Below are 14,291 nucleotides of genomic sequence, written 5' to 3'. Positions count from 1 at the left end.
CCTTTGGTAACTAAGTTTTTCAGTCCATGAGTCTATTTCTGCTGCAGATAAGTTCATCTGTATCCTTTTAAGCCCCTCTAGGCTTTGACAGTCTGGGATTCTTTAAGTGGGAACAACAGAAAACATTCTGGCCACTGAAATAAACCAACAAAAAATGTATTGGGAAAATATTAGTTTCAGGAAATAGGGTTGGGGGGAAGGTGCTGGAGAGGCAGCCCTGGCACAGCCTCACGGGACCTGAAGCCAGAGGACAGCAATGCCGTGTAGACAAGAACAGTCGTGTCAGGACACATCCTTGGCAGCAGAGTCTCCACCACCCTTGGCACTGGACCCAGATTCCAGAAAGAGGCATCTGACTGGCCCAGCTCCCACAGCCCAGGAAAATGGGGCTCCTCGTTCTGGTCCCAGCGGATTATCCAAAGGCAAGAAATGACCCCTCCGATGAAAATCAGGACGGGTACATGGATGCTGGACAACCGGAGAGCAAGTGATGCTCCCCAGCTTCCATCCGGCCATTGGCAGACTGTCATGATGAGAGCCACCTCAGCGACTCTTGGAACATCTACTGGGGGGTGTAAGAAGAGCACTGAACCTGGCGCAGAGGAAGCGCTCCAGCTACTGGCTGCCATGCTTTGTAAGCACATCGCCCCCTTCAAAGGGAGGATGGGTCGCTCATGACCCCCACAAGCTCCAAACGACACCCCAGTTATTTCCCTGTATCCGACACACCTGCCTGAAGCAGCTCTGAACCTGTGAGACAAACCAAGTGGGTCTTCCCCACACTGGTTTTTTACGTTTTCTTGACGGATATCGTTCATTGACAAGGCTGTGCGAATTTCTGCTGCACAACCAAGTGACCCAGCCATACACATACACATACCCGTTCTCTCTCAGACTCTTTTCCCACATAGATGATCCCAGAAGGCTGGGCAGAGTTCTAGGTCCCCTACAGCAGGTCCCCAGTGGCCGATGGCTCCACACAGCTCAGTGTGCACACATGCCCATCCCAAACGTTGCCCACACGCTTTGAAACCTTCAAGGACCCCTCACCCCCTCACGTCAGAGGCTAGGCAACCGAGCTACCCTGGAATGGGAGCCAGCATGTCATTTTAGGCCACCTCCACCGCCCGGCCCGAAAACAGGCTGTTGGATCTCATTCAGTTTCCCTTACAAAGGTGGAAGAAACTCAACTCTGGATTCAATTCCCAGCCGCAGAGAAACACACCTGTGTCTACCAACACAGTAACTCAAAACCTCCAGAGAGGCGTTAAACCTCTCTTCCTCCTCAGTCCCACCCGGCCTCCTGCAAGCAGCAGAGACCCACAGAAAAGGCAGGCCTTCCCACCTGCCACGCTCCTCGGAAGACTTCCGGTGCCACCGTCTCTTCCCCCCCCTCCTTCAGACCCTCGGCAGCCTGAATCATGACCCACAGAAAAGTGGAACTTTCCAGAGTCCCCATCAACATTCAGCCTCATTCCCTTGGAGCCCCCAATCCTCCCTGTAATGAACAAATTCTCTGCGACCATTTAAAATCTAAATGCTAAGCTCCCTGAAGGGAGGTTCCACATCTGTCTGACTCATCGCCATGTGCCCCATTCTCAGTCTGGTGCCCCGCGCATAGTGTGTACTCCGTGAACACTCACGCAGTGTGTGTACCAACGTCACACTGCACGGAGTTCCCGTCGTGGCGCAGTGGTTGGCGAATCCGACTAGGAACCATGAGGTTGTAGGTTTGACCCCTGGCCTCGCTCAGTGGGTTAAGGATCTGGCCTGGCCATGAGCTGTGGTGTAGGTGGCAGATGCGGCTCGGATCTGGCGTGCTGTGGCTCTGGCGTAGGCTGGCGGCTCCAGCTCCAATTAGACCCCTAGCCTTGGAACCTCCATTGGAACCTCCATATGCCTCAGGTGCGGCCCTAGAAAAGATAAAAAAAAAATTAATTAAAAGAAAATCATACTGCATGCTTTCATTCTAAAGAGGCATTCACTTCAAGTTTAATAATGTTTGTGAGATCAAAAATATATATATTATTTAGCTTTTGCTTCTAAACTTTTCAGATCAACACCCACCACAAATAACTTGGGGAGGAATATTTGTTTTATAAGACTTAGAGTACAACTTTAAATTTCTCGTATTACAGCATTTGATATCAAGACAAAACACAAGCATTGGGAATCTATGTTAGCAGGGCTGCACCTACAGCATATGGAAAGTCCAGGCTATGGGTCCAACTGAGCAGCAGCTGCCAGCCTACCCCACAGCAAAGCTGGATCCGAGCCACGTCTTCAACCTATATCACAGCCACAGCAACGCCGGATTCTTAACCCAATAAGCAAGGCCAGAGATCGAACCCAAGTCCTCATGGATACTAGTTGGCTTCGTTACCGCTACGTCACAACGGGAACTCCCGAGCATGGGAAAATTTAATAGCACTGCCTTTTAATACACAGGTGACGAATCGCTATATTGAGATGTGTTTGACCCACACATTCAAGAGCAAACAGATTTTAATGCTTTAAGCAGACAGTGTAAAGAAGAGAATAATTTGATTTTACATTAACAAAGATCCTCTGATGATTTGTTGAGTTGCTCGTTGCAGTTTAATTCTAGTCTGCTTTATATTCAAGCTATTTTCAATTCAGGTCCACTCTCTGCACACTCAGAAATCAAAGATGAGAAAGACATCCTCTGGGGCCATTTGCCTACGCCCCCTCGGACAGCTGGGTTTATTACCTCGGCTGTTCTTTTGTGCGTAAGCCCAGACACCTGGACAGCCACAGAATGCTCATCTAAAGAAGTGTGATGGGAAAGCAATTTGTTGCTCAGCTTTAAGCCACAAGTGATTATTATCCTCATTTCAGAAGCATTTTCCAGGGGTCCTGGGGAGTCTAGAAACAATCATAATCTGGCTCCCAAACAAACAGATTTAGGCAGAGTGATTACAAAGCAAATCCAAGGAAAATTCAATTTCAGGGTACAAACAGTATGACTAAGAACAATGAAATTACCACCGCACTTCCCATATTTCTCTAAGATGAAGAAACTATTTCATCAACTTCAAAACAAAGAATCGGATAAAGAACTAAAGGAGCAATTCTACTCCTTTGTGCTGCCATCCATTTACTACAAGAGAACTTTCAAATCCTTGCATAGATTAGGCAAGCCTAGGAATCATCGTGGAAGGCTACAGCCTGCATGCTGTAAGCTTCTACAAAAAAATCATCTTTGAAAAAAACCCAATATTTCCCAACTTTTTCATACAAGAGGAATCCTTTATGAAAAATATTTGGCTCCAGACTTTTAAAAAATTCAGGTGTCTTCGATTTAATTTGCTATGAAAAAGGTTACACATATACAAAAGTATACAGCAGCATCCTTCAAAAGTAACATGAGCCATATACGCTATTTGAACTTTTAAGTAGCCAATGACAAAGAGTATAAGTGAAATTAGTTTTAATTATATAGTATCACAACACATCCAAAATATTACCATTTCAGCAGGTAACCAATAATGCAAAATTACAGTCTTTCACACTCACAGCACCTCTCTGTAAGCATCAGCCACAGTTCAAATGCGCCACAGTCAAGTGTGGCCAACGGCTGCCCCAGGGGACAGCAGGTATGGAGAACCCCATTAAAAACCCCATGAGCTCATCACCCGGCTTCGGGTAACTCACCGACACCCTTGTTTCTTACACTCCGGCCCCACCCACAGGTTGCTTAAATGCAAATCCTGAACGAGCACCATTGCATCCGTGTTCGAATTTCCTTGATCATCTCCTAATAATTTTTAACCGTGGATTTGTTCAAACTGGGATCTAAACAATCAACTGTGAGGACCTCTTTTTATGTATGTATTATTTTTTTTTTAGGACCGCACCTGCGGCATATATAAATTTCCAGGCTAGGAGTCGAATTGGAGCTGCAGCTGCCAGCCTACACAACAGCCACAGCCCCGCCAGATCTAAGCCATGTCTGCGACCTATACCTCAGCTCGCGGCAACACCAGACAGGAGCTCTTTGCAATGATGACAATGTTTTTTGATGGCACCAGCATAACAGAGGTTACACTTTTAGTAAAATGCTTTATTCATTACGTTGTTCATTACACATCTATCTTGTGCCCCAACACACAACAATGAACAAGACTTTCAAGGGAACTTCTGGTTTAATTCCTGCCTAAACATTGTTCAGGGAAGTTTGCGGGGGAGGGGGACAGTTCCAACTGGCAAATGGATTTTTTCTTCTTTAACCAATTTTATTTATTAATTTTATATATATATATTTTTCATTATAGCTGGTTTACAGTGTTCTGTCGATTTTCTACTGTACAGCATGGTGACCCAGTTACACATACATGTATGGATTCTTTTTCCCCACATTATCATGCTGCCAAATAGATTTTTAAAAAGCATGGTCTAGGAGTTCCCGTCGTGGCTCAGTGGTTAACGAATCTGACTAGGAACCATGAGGTTTCAGGTTCGATCCCTGGCCTTGCTCAGTGGGTTAAGGATCCGGCGTTGCCGTGAGCTGTGGTGTAGGTCGCAGATGCGGCTCAGATCCCGCGTTGCTGTGTCTCTGGCGTAGGCTGGCAGCTACAGCTCCGATTCCACCCCTAGCCTGGGAACCTCCATATGCCACGGGAGCGGCCCTAGAAAAGGCAAAAAGACAGCAAAAAAAAAAAAAGCATGCAAACAATGGGGTGTTATTAGGCCACACACACACACACACACACACACACACACATGAAGCACTGATTCATACTACCACAGGGATGAACCTTGAATATAACATGCTAAGAAGCCATATACAAGACTACATAGCTTGTGTGATTCTATTTTTGTGAAGTGTCCAGCACAGGCAAATCCATACAGACATAAAGCCAATTAGTGGTTTGGCCCATGGGTGGGGATGGGGTGCTCATAGGTGCAGGTTTCTTTGGGGGATGATGAACTGTTCTAAAATTATTCTGGTGATGTTTACCCAACCGTGAATATACTAAAAACCACTGAATTATATACTTTGAATGGGTGCATTGTATGACATATAGATTATATCTCAACAAAACTGTCAAAAAAATAACTGGATCAAGTGTGTTACAGTCACACAATGGAATACTATCCAGTTATGATATAAATGAGAAAGTTCCTTTAAAAAAAAAAACCAGTGACCCACCCTCCTAATCCTAAACCACTTGATTGAGAAACCCTGGAAGTGGGGCCAAGGTAGGGAAACATTTCCAACCATCCCTAAGCAATTCTAATGTAAAGCAAACGAGAGCGATTGGTCTCAGGGAAGATTCAGCCAAGGGATGGATGGTTACAAAACAATGTAGCTACTCCCCCCAAAACAGGTAGGCACAGAGTGCCATGTGTGTTTTCAGAACTTGCTGGGTTGTTTTTGTTTTGTTTTGTTCTGTTTGGCCTTGCCCATGGCATGTGAAAGTTTCCAAGCCAGGGATCAGACCCATGCTACAGTAAGTAACAACAGCAGACACTTAACAGCCAAGCCACCAGGGAACTCCACGTGTGTTTTCCAACTTCAACCTGGAGGCAGCAGAGGAAGGCGTTCTACAAGTGACATGATGCTGAAATGTGATGGATGGGCGGGAACTAGCCAGGTGAACGTGAGTGAGGAGGAAGACATTATAAAGAAGACAGAAGATTATGCAAAACTGGGAGACACATGATGTCTGGCCCTGGGGACACAGGCAGAAAGCCGAATTTAGTTCCATGTGACAGGAACACACAGCCAAGTGGTGAGCTATGAGAGGGAGATGATTCACAGAAGATCTAGTAAATCAGGGTTAAAATGTAAAATATTCATTGACCAGTAAAACACTGGCAAAATTTTTAAATTCCATAACAATATTAATACATTAATAACATCACCATATGTTGAAAAATAGTGTATATAAGATGTAAGATGCTTACCCTACAAACAATGTTTGTTTTGTTTATGGGTTTGAGGTCTCCTTGCAATGTCTGCAAGGTGAAAACAACCAGAACAGGTGCCCCTCATGATTTTAAATAATTAGGATTTCTTTTTTTTTCTTTTTTAGTCTTTTTGTCTTTTTAGGCCTGCACCCAAGGCATATGGAGGTTTCCAGGCTAGGGGTCCAATCAGAGCTGTCGTCACCGGCCTACACCACAGCCACAGCAACTCAGGATCCCTAACCCACTGAGCGAGGCCAGGGATCGAACCCCCATCCTCATGGATACAAGTCGGGTTTGCTAACCGCTGAGCCACAACAGGAACTGTGTAAATAACTAGGATTTCTATTACTTCAGCATATACTGCTGAAGGTATTACCCGACTGCGGATCAAAAAGGAGGAAACAAAACGCTACATTCCAATTACTTTTTCCATAGAATATACTCACAGAATATAGCCAAATATAACTATTTCTATTCTCTTTATTTCTCTCTGTGCACCTACTAGATAGGATACCAGGCTTAGGGACAGGAGGGATAGAAACAGGAGGAATGGATACTAATCCTGCCTTCAAAGCATTTTACAATCTAGCAAGGGAGACAATACCTTTAAATAAATAACTAGGCCAGGAGGCACCGGGGTGGAGGCGCACGAAAGAAGCACCGTGGAAGGGAAGAGAGAAAGCAACACCATCAGCAGGCAGAAACTGAACTGGGGACTTGTGGGCACGGGCAGAACGTGTTTGAATTCAGCCTCAAAGACTTGAGGTTTCACAGGGAGAGACGATGCAGGAGCTTTCTAGGCAAAAGGAGCATCTAGGCAAAGGCAAAATGGCCTGCTGCTAAATACAGCTCAGTCGGCCAGCGCACAGCACTGGGGAATCATGGTGAAGGCAGGTCCTGAGCCCAGGCTATGGGATCCTGACTTAGGCTGAGGAATCTACCTTAGATGAAGAGAAAAAGCACCTGGGGATTGAGTCCCAGCTCCACCTTGTATTAGTTGTAGTTGCAGACCTAACTTTTCCTGGGCTCATCTGGCGATGAGGCGTATAGTAAGCAGTGCCTGCTCTGGTGTTGCTGAAGATTAAACACGATTTAATTCATGTACAGGACTCATGACAGTACCTGGCACAAGAAGGTCTGCAGCTACTCTGCTGTTATTCATATTATATTTATTATTAACTCTATATGCCACGCAAGAATTTTTAGCAATATAATGACAGGACCTAAAGAATTTCCCGGACTACAATATGCAGGCAGGACTGGGAGGCAAATTTGCCTGTACGCAACGTCAGGACAGACTGCAGAGTCCCAAGACCCTGCCTGAGCTAAGACGCTGCAGGGCCAACGGCAAGGGATGGATGTGAAAGACACTGAGGAGGAGAGAGACAAGAGCTGCTGAGCAGAAACGTGGGCTGAACAGCAGTGACTGGGACGTCAGGAAGAATGTTTCCAGGGGGTTAAAAGGCTGACGAACAAGATGCAGGCAGGAAAGGCATTTGCAGCGAACTATAAACAAGCCTTAAGTATGAAGCCTCCTTCAATTTAGCCTCCATGTTCCCTGGTGGCCCATGGTGCCATCATTTCTGTGGGCGTTCTCCAGTCCTCCTCCAGCCCTCCCTAGAGTGCTCCTGCAGTGGAATTAACAACTAAGAAAATATGGTGCTGGAGTTACCACTGTGGCACAGTGGGTTAAGAATCTGACTGCAGTGGCTCGGGTTGCTGCAGAGCTGCAGGTTCCATCCCCGGCCCAGCACCATGGGTTAGAAGATCCGGCTTTTCCACAGCTGCAGCAGAGGTCACAGCTGCGGCTCGGATTCAATCCCTGGTCCAGGACCTTCCACATGCCATGAGAACAGCCATTTTTTAAAAAAAGGAGAGAAAATATAGACACACAGGATAAATGAAATGATGGGTTACCCAGGTCTTCATGCAAAGGAAAAATGTGATACTAGCCTTTAAACTGGGATAAGGTAGAAGATAAAAGGGGAATGATTCCTTCCCACCCTCTAGTGTGCCGTTAGCTCTCAGGTGGTACCATGACACACTTAGCTAACTTCTCGTTGCCCTCAGTTTCTCTACAAGAAAACAGAGTTGCAGTGTAGCTAAAAGGCTGTTGCAGAAGCTTCTGGAACTAGCAGTGGTTTCTACGTCTCCATTCTACACAGGTCTTTCACTGCTTTCCTTAAGAGGCAGATCATATTACGGTGTTCAGAGTTCATTGACCATAGTGGGTAAAACTCATCACATGTCTCTTTAGATTTATGTGAAAGCAAATTTAAATAGAGTGAAAGGGAGAATTTCCTTTCCTTCTACACCAACCAGGCCCACAAACCATAAACTCAACCACAAAAAATCGATGGCAATAAAAATCTCAACAATTCAGAAAATGGGACGACAACCAGCCACTTGATTTTGGCAGTGGAGAGTCTGTAGCCCGATCTCAGATGGTTTTAATATATTGTATCACTGAGCACTCCCAGAGTGAGGGAACATCTAATTAGTGGGAGCAGAAGACATTTCACGATAGTGAAAGAAGCTCAAGATTTAAAGTGAAAAAAATATATATATATTAATAGAAACCTAGCTCAGCAATCTGAGCTAGACCCTGGACAACTTCATGAACCCAGGTTGCAGTTTCTTCTTCTGCACCATGGAGATAACCTCACAGCACTGCCAACATCACAGTGAAGATGAAAAAATCTAGACCATGGCAGCCTGGCAGTATCTAGTTTAACAGCATAATCATTAGCTATGATTGAAACTAAATCACAATAATGATAAAACAACTAATCTTTTGGCTACGCAATAGCTTTTGTTTTCAGCAAAGCCAAATGTCTTGGCTATAGTGGTGGAAAGCACATTTCAGTTTCTTGGAAGCAGCCCAGCACAAGAGAGAGAAAATGAGCTGGAATTTTCTTCTGCCAGGATAATCTTGGGAAAATTGATTAACCTGCTGGAGGCTCAATTTCCCATCTGGTTAAAAATACCTAGCTAATCAGACTCTTGTAACATTTAATGAGATGATCTATACAAAGTTCCTAGTATACATCCAGCTCTTAGCAGGTGTTCAATTAATAGCAGTGTTAGTATTTGTTCGATTTCCTGATAGAAAAAAAAAAAGGTAAATAAACATCAAAACCAAAACCAGCTATCAGATCACCACTCCTCATATGTGACAAAGAAGTTTTCATCATTCATTCTACACATCGTTCTTTGGTACCTACTGTGTGCCAGGCACTGTTCTTTGACCTTGAGGATGGAGTGGTGGACGAGATAGAATGGTCTCTGCTTTCTGGAACTTCTACTCTAGCGGCGGAAAGCAGACAGTAAAAAGCCCAGGAGCTAATTTGAGAGAAATGAGTAGTATGGGGAACACCAGACAGGGTGGTGAGCCAACAGGTTGGTGGAGCGGATGGTCATTAGGCCTCGGGGCATTTCGGCGCATGCCTGCCGAAGTGGCCTCCTTGGGCCAGAAGGGGGACCTCATCTTGTATGATGCTTGAGGGTATAGCTAGATCAGAAGTTAGACCGACACCTTTATGCATCTGTGAATGATTCTCTTTTGTAGGCTAGGCTGCAGCTTAAAATCTTTCTAAATGCCCTCATCCCAGTACTCAAACTCGGAGGATCAGTGCAACACAGGGCGGGGAGGAGGGGGGGGTGGCTGCAGATACACCTCGACACAGTCCCCAGACAAATCGCAAGCGACAACTTCCCAGCTCCATCAGGTCAGAGTCCTGACTAGGGGGAGGCTGGTAGTTTGTGAGACGGAGAGAGGGAATGCAGGTGTCCAGAAGGTGGCTGGCAAGTTGCATTACCAAAAGAGGGAGGCGCGCGCCCTGGCTTCAGAAATACCCGGACGATCTACAACAATGCCCATCTGGGACTCCAGAAGCTGCAAGAGCTTCCCAGAGTGCTGGGAAGGAGGAACGTGCTCTCAGCCCCCAACCGGGGCACCGGGGAGCGCAGCAGGCCGGGCGCGGGCAGGAGAGCAAGCCCCGAGCCTAAAAGGACAGCGCCGCCCGGGTCCCCCCGGAGAGCCCCATCCCGCGGATGTGGTGAAGCCTACTAGCGCTCGGCCCAATTCAGCTGGTTTCCTGTGCCTCCCGCCCCGGGCGCCGCGCCTCCCGGCTGCCCAGAACAGTCTCTCCGCCCCGCATCCTCCGGCGCCGGGACCTGGCCTCCGTGCCTTCTTGCCACCAATCCTGGTCACACCGCCCCTCCTAAGGACGGCACTCCAGGGTGGGCAGCCTTCGGGGCCCTAATCCCCGGGAGGCCGGCACCGCGGGCGATCTCCCCAACTCGGGACTGCCCCCACTAACCGACTCTTCCCTGGGGCGACAGGAGGCCGACTCCAGTCCTGCCGAGACGCGGCGCCCCCCAAACCACAGTCCTTCCGAGCCCGCACCAGCGCCCGGCCCCCACTACACCCCGACACCATTCGGTCGGGCGTCCAGGTGCTTACCTGCGCGCTCTGCCCCCGGGGACGCCGCCTAGTTCCCCGGTGCCCGACTCCAGGGTTCGCCCACACACGCAGGAGGCAAACCTGGCTTCTCCGGTCCCCCCGCAACGCGCAGCTACAGCAACAGCCTCAGGAGACAGGGGCGCGGACCGCGACTCGCCGCCAGCCGCCCGGCCGCGCCACGCACGGGCAGCCTGGCGCCCGCCACCCCCTGTCCCGCTCGAATCGCAGACGCTGCGATCGCAGCTCGGGTTCCCAGTACTTTGCCCAGAACTTCTCCGCGCGCGCAGCTAGGCAATTAGCGGGAGGTGGGGGAAGGAGGAGCGCGGGCGAGGAGGAGGAGGAGCCTGCCCCCGCCCCGGGGCGGGGCAACACGGGGAGGGTGGGAGGGGTGGCAGAGTGACCCAAACTCTCACCAATCAGGAGTCGTCCCCGGGAAAGGAGGTGGGGAGATGCACGGGAAGAAGCGGACTGATTCCGCGATGCAGTCAGAGGAGTTGGGAACCCGAGTTCCCCACAGGTGCGAGGTCGGGAGGGAGGTGAGAGCTGCTGCTGGGCTGGGGGAAGGGGTTTCCGCCTGCCCAGTGCGCTCCCTTGGTGCTCAATAAATGTTTGTGGAGCGGCGTTTCCGGGCCAGGGAGGGAGGAAGAAGCGAGGACGGCACGGGAGGGGCTGGTTTAAGGACAAGGTTTCTGGGGACACGTTGGTCAAACAGGCAAAGAGGACGCCACCTCCTGAGGAACTCGGACCGAGGCAAAGGGATGGAGAATGGAAAAAACATGGGATGACGGAGAGCAGAATCCGCTTGGGACCCGGGCGGGAGACTGTGACTCCAGCATCCAGAGGCAGTGGTGCAGATGGTGCAGGGTCCCAGGAGAAGCCCCGAGGGGAATGTGGTTGGTTATTCTATGCAGTTCAGTCGCCAGTTAGAAGAGAGAGAAAGCATCACAGTTAGAATTAAAATGCAGGAGTTCCTTGGTAGACGAGAAAGCCCACCTGACTTGACTGCCCGCTCCTTCCTCTGCCCCCTTTGATCCTAGCGGGAACGAAAGCAGTTGATCACCTGGGCTCAGTTTGGGCTCAGTGTGTCGGATGCCGCAGGGGGCGGGATGGAAAGGGAATTAACATTTACTGAGCGCCTACTGTGTGCTCCCGGAACAGCTGTGAGCTCGAAGCTGTGCATAATGGCACCACAGGCTTCTGCTCTCCTGCTTTCGCTTTAGTAGGGAGACAGACCGTGAACAAAGAAGAACACCTGCAAATATAAACAATCGAGAAAGGCCGAAGATCTGTGAGCATTGAGGTAATTGCTAAACAGAGCTTTCAAAAGTGGTGACAGATGTGACAGAGAGCTGTGCAATACCCCGAGGGCCTTTCAGCGGGTGTGGCTTTTACACAGATTTCTGAACCAGGGAAAAGATCTGCCACACCCGTCTCGGAAAGAGCGTTCCAGGCAGGGGGAATGGCAAAAGCAAGGTATGTAGCCTCCCCTGAAGAGCCATCTAACCTCCCTTGCACAATGAGTGTGGCTCGCTAGGCGCGGTGCCTGGCACAGAGTAGGGACTCCAGAAGGTGAAATCCCAGCGCTACCCACCCCCTACGGCACTCGACGCATTTCCAGTCTCCCGACTGATCCCAAATAAGGTTTCTGACGCTCTTGCAGGAGCCACACTATCCACATTTCATTCATTGCTCTCGGTTCTCCGCATTCTGGAACCATCCCCGTCGCAGGATGTCTGGGACTGTCTGTTTTGGATCTGGCAGGCAGCGAGCGAGGGCGGGAGGATCCCGACAAGCTGCGGAACGAACCCACCGTTGTGCTGCCCGCGCTGGCACTCGGAGAAGATGTAAAATCCAATGGCTTGAAGGTTTTTAAATCTTCCGCCGGCACCTGACCAACGCCGGGGCGGGGTGGGGGGGGCGATGAACATGACCGGCAGGCGCCTGGACGATGCATTGTTTTCCCAGCCCTCTTCCACTTTGCTGCAGTTCCTCTCTGAGAGAAGCTCAATCTTTCCTCCGTCCTCCTGCTTTCAAGCTCTTTTATTTTTTCTTTTCCTCTCTCCACCTCCCACCCTCACCCTACTTCATTAGCATTGTTTTGTGTGTGTGTGTGTGCGCGCGCGCATGAGAAGAGCCTTAAATCCAAAAGGAAGTTATTTGCAAAGAGCTTTATTGTTGAAACTATCATTCCGTTCTTGGCTTTTTCTTCAATTTCTTCCAGATAAAGTGTCTATTTTTTTTTCTATTGGTACTTGAGGCAATTAATTGGACAGGAGGAGAATTATTCATATTCATAGTGTGCTTTGCTTCCAAGAAAAAGAGGAATCATACTGTGTCTTTGCATAGTTTCATTTCCTCTTCTTCTCCTAAACAAGCTTCCAGGCTCATCAGCTCCGAAAACCAAAAGGAAAAAAAATTAACGTTGAATACCATGCAGAGCTAATTATTCTTGAAAGAGCTTGTTATGTCCTAAAATTAGCTTTCTCTTCCGAGTTTTATTTTAAAGCAAGGATCTGAATGTCTACTCCAGTGAGATCAATGGTTCTATAGTAAGAGCTTCTAAAGACACTCTTTGAACTGTTGACCAAATACTTTTTATCTTTGGAGACACACACCACAGTGGGAATTATTCACACCTGGCTAACTGTGGTGCGCTTTTGAAATTCGTATTAGGTGAGCAGGTGTTAAAAGAGTTGACATGTTTTGATATTAAAGGAAAGTGATGCTAAAGTAGTTTAATGGAGTGGCCACTCCGACCGCCTCTAGAATTAGACTACCTGTGTTCCGGTCTTTTGGTGTCCACTTCCTGATTCTGAGACACCGTTCTATTTCTGCAAAGGGGAGACAGTAATTGTACCCACTCAGCTATGGGAAGAGTTTCATCCTCAATCCGGAAGTGACTTTTACATAGCCTGACTCAAAGTTCTCAGTCCCAGCACTACTGACATTTGGGGGCCGGATACTTCTTTGTTGTTGGGGAGGTTGTCCTGTGTGGCTCGAAGCATCTCTAGCCTCTACCCACTAAGTTCAAGGAACACCTTTTCCTACCCATGACCAAAAAGTTTCCAGACATTGCCAAAATTGCTCCTGCCTGAGTACCATTAGCCTAGCACAGAGTGAGTACCCACAGATTAGGAAGTGGTATGAGGAAGTGCAGTATAAGGAAGTGCTTAAAAATATGGATTTCCAGGGAGTTCCATTGTGGCACAGTGGAAACAATCCGACTAGGAACCAGGAGGTTGCGGGTTTGATCCCTGGCTTCGCTCGGTGGGTTAAGGATCCAGCATTGCCATGAGCTGTGATGTAGGTTGCAGACGTGGCTCAGATCTGGCGTTGCTGTGGCTGTGGTGTAGACCGGCAGCTGTAGCTCCTATTTGACTCCTAGCCTGGGAACCACCATATACTGTGGGTGGGGCCCTAAAAAGCAACAACAACAACAAAGGATAGCAGAGTATAAACCTTGGGCAAGCCTTGCTTCCCTAACCCTCATCAAAACAATTGGAATCATAATAATGCTAACTTCTTCAGGCGGCCTAAGGATTGGATGAAGGATTGGATGAGCGTGTATACAATCTCGTTGTTTTTCCTGTGGCGTGAAGGCCTTGGACTAGGTCAGAGAGGACGTGTCTTGGCCTCTTTGTTGTCCTTCCTTCCCTGCCTCACGCCAGACATCACAATAAAGTCAATGCTGTCATTTCCACTTTACCCACATAAGGCCTCAAAGTCCTTCTCAACACAATGCTTTAGGAAGCAACTACCGAAAACAGCAGGTAAGGGGATGCTGAAGGACTAAGTGCTAAGGCTAAGGCTATCTAAACGTTTGGCCATTTCAAGATTAAGATCTTAATCATGGCAAGATTAGAGCGCCAGTCTTCTGGAATGGTGACTGTAA

At 48.2% G+C, this 14,291-nt stretch overlaps 1 protein-coding gene across 2 annotated transcripts in view; it reads right to left on the bottom strand.

The window, feature by feature from the left end:
• OSBPL3 (oxysterol binding protein like 3) overlaps nt 1–10,708 on the bottom strand; it is a 192,946-nt gene extending 182,238 nt beyond the window's left edge. The window contains exon 1 of one of the 2 annotated variants that reach the window (XM_021079019.1): nt 10,400–10,708. The gene's annotated coding sequence lies outside the window, so the exon portion shown is untranslated. The remainder of the gene's footprint in view (nt 1–10,399) is intronic. The other variant, XM_021079020.1, reaches the window with a different exon arrangement.

Source organism: Sus scrofa, chromosome 18, assembly GCF_000003025.6.
Source record: "Sus scrofa isolate TJ Tabasco breed Duroc chromosome 18, Sscrofa11.1, whole genome shotgun sequence".
NCBI lineage: Eukaryota > Metazoa > Chordata > Mammalia > Artiodactyla > Suidae > Sus > Sus scrofa.
Note: the sequence above shows the minus strand (reverse complement) of the source record. Positions and strands in the feature narration are given on the sequence as shown.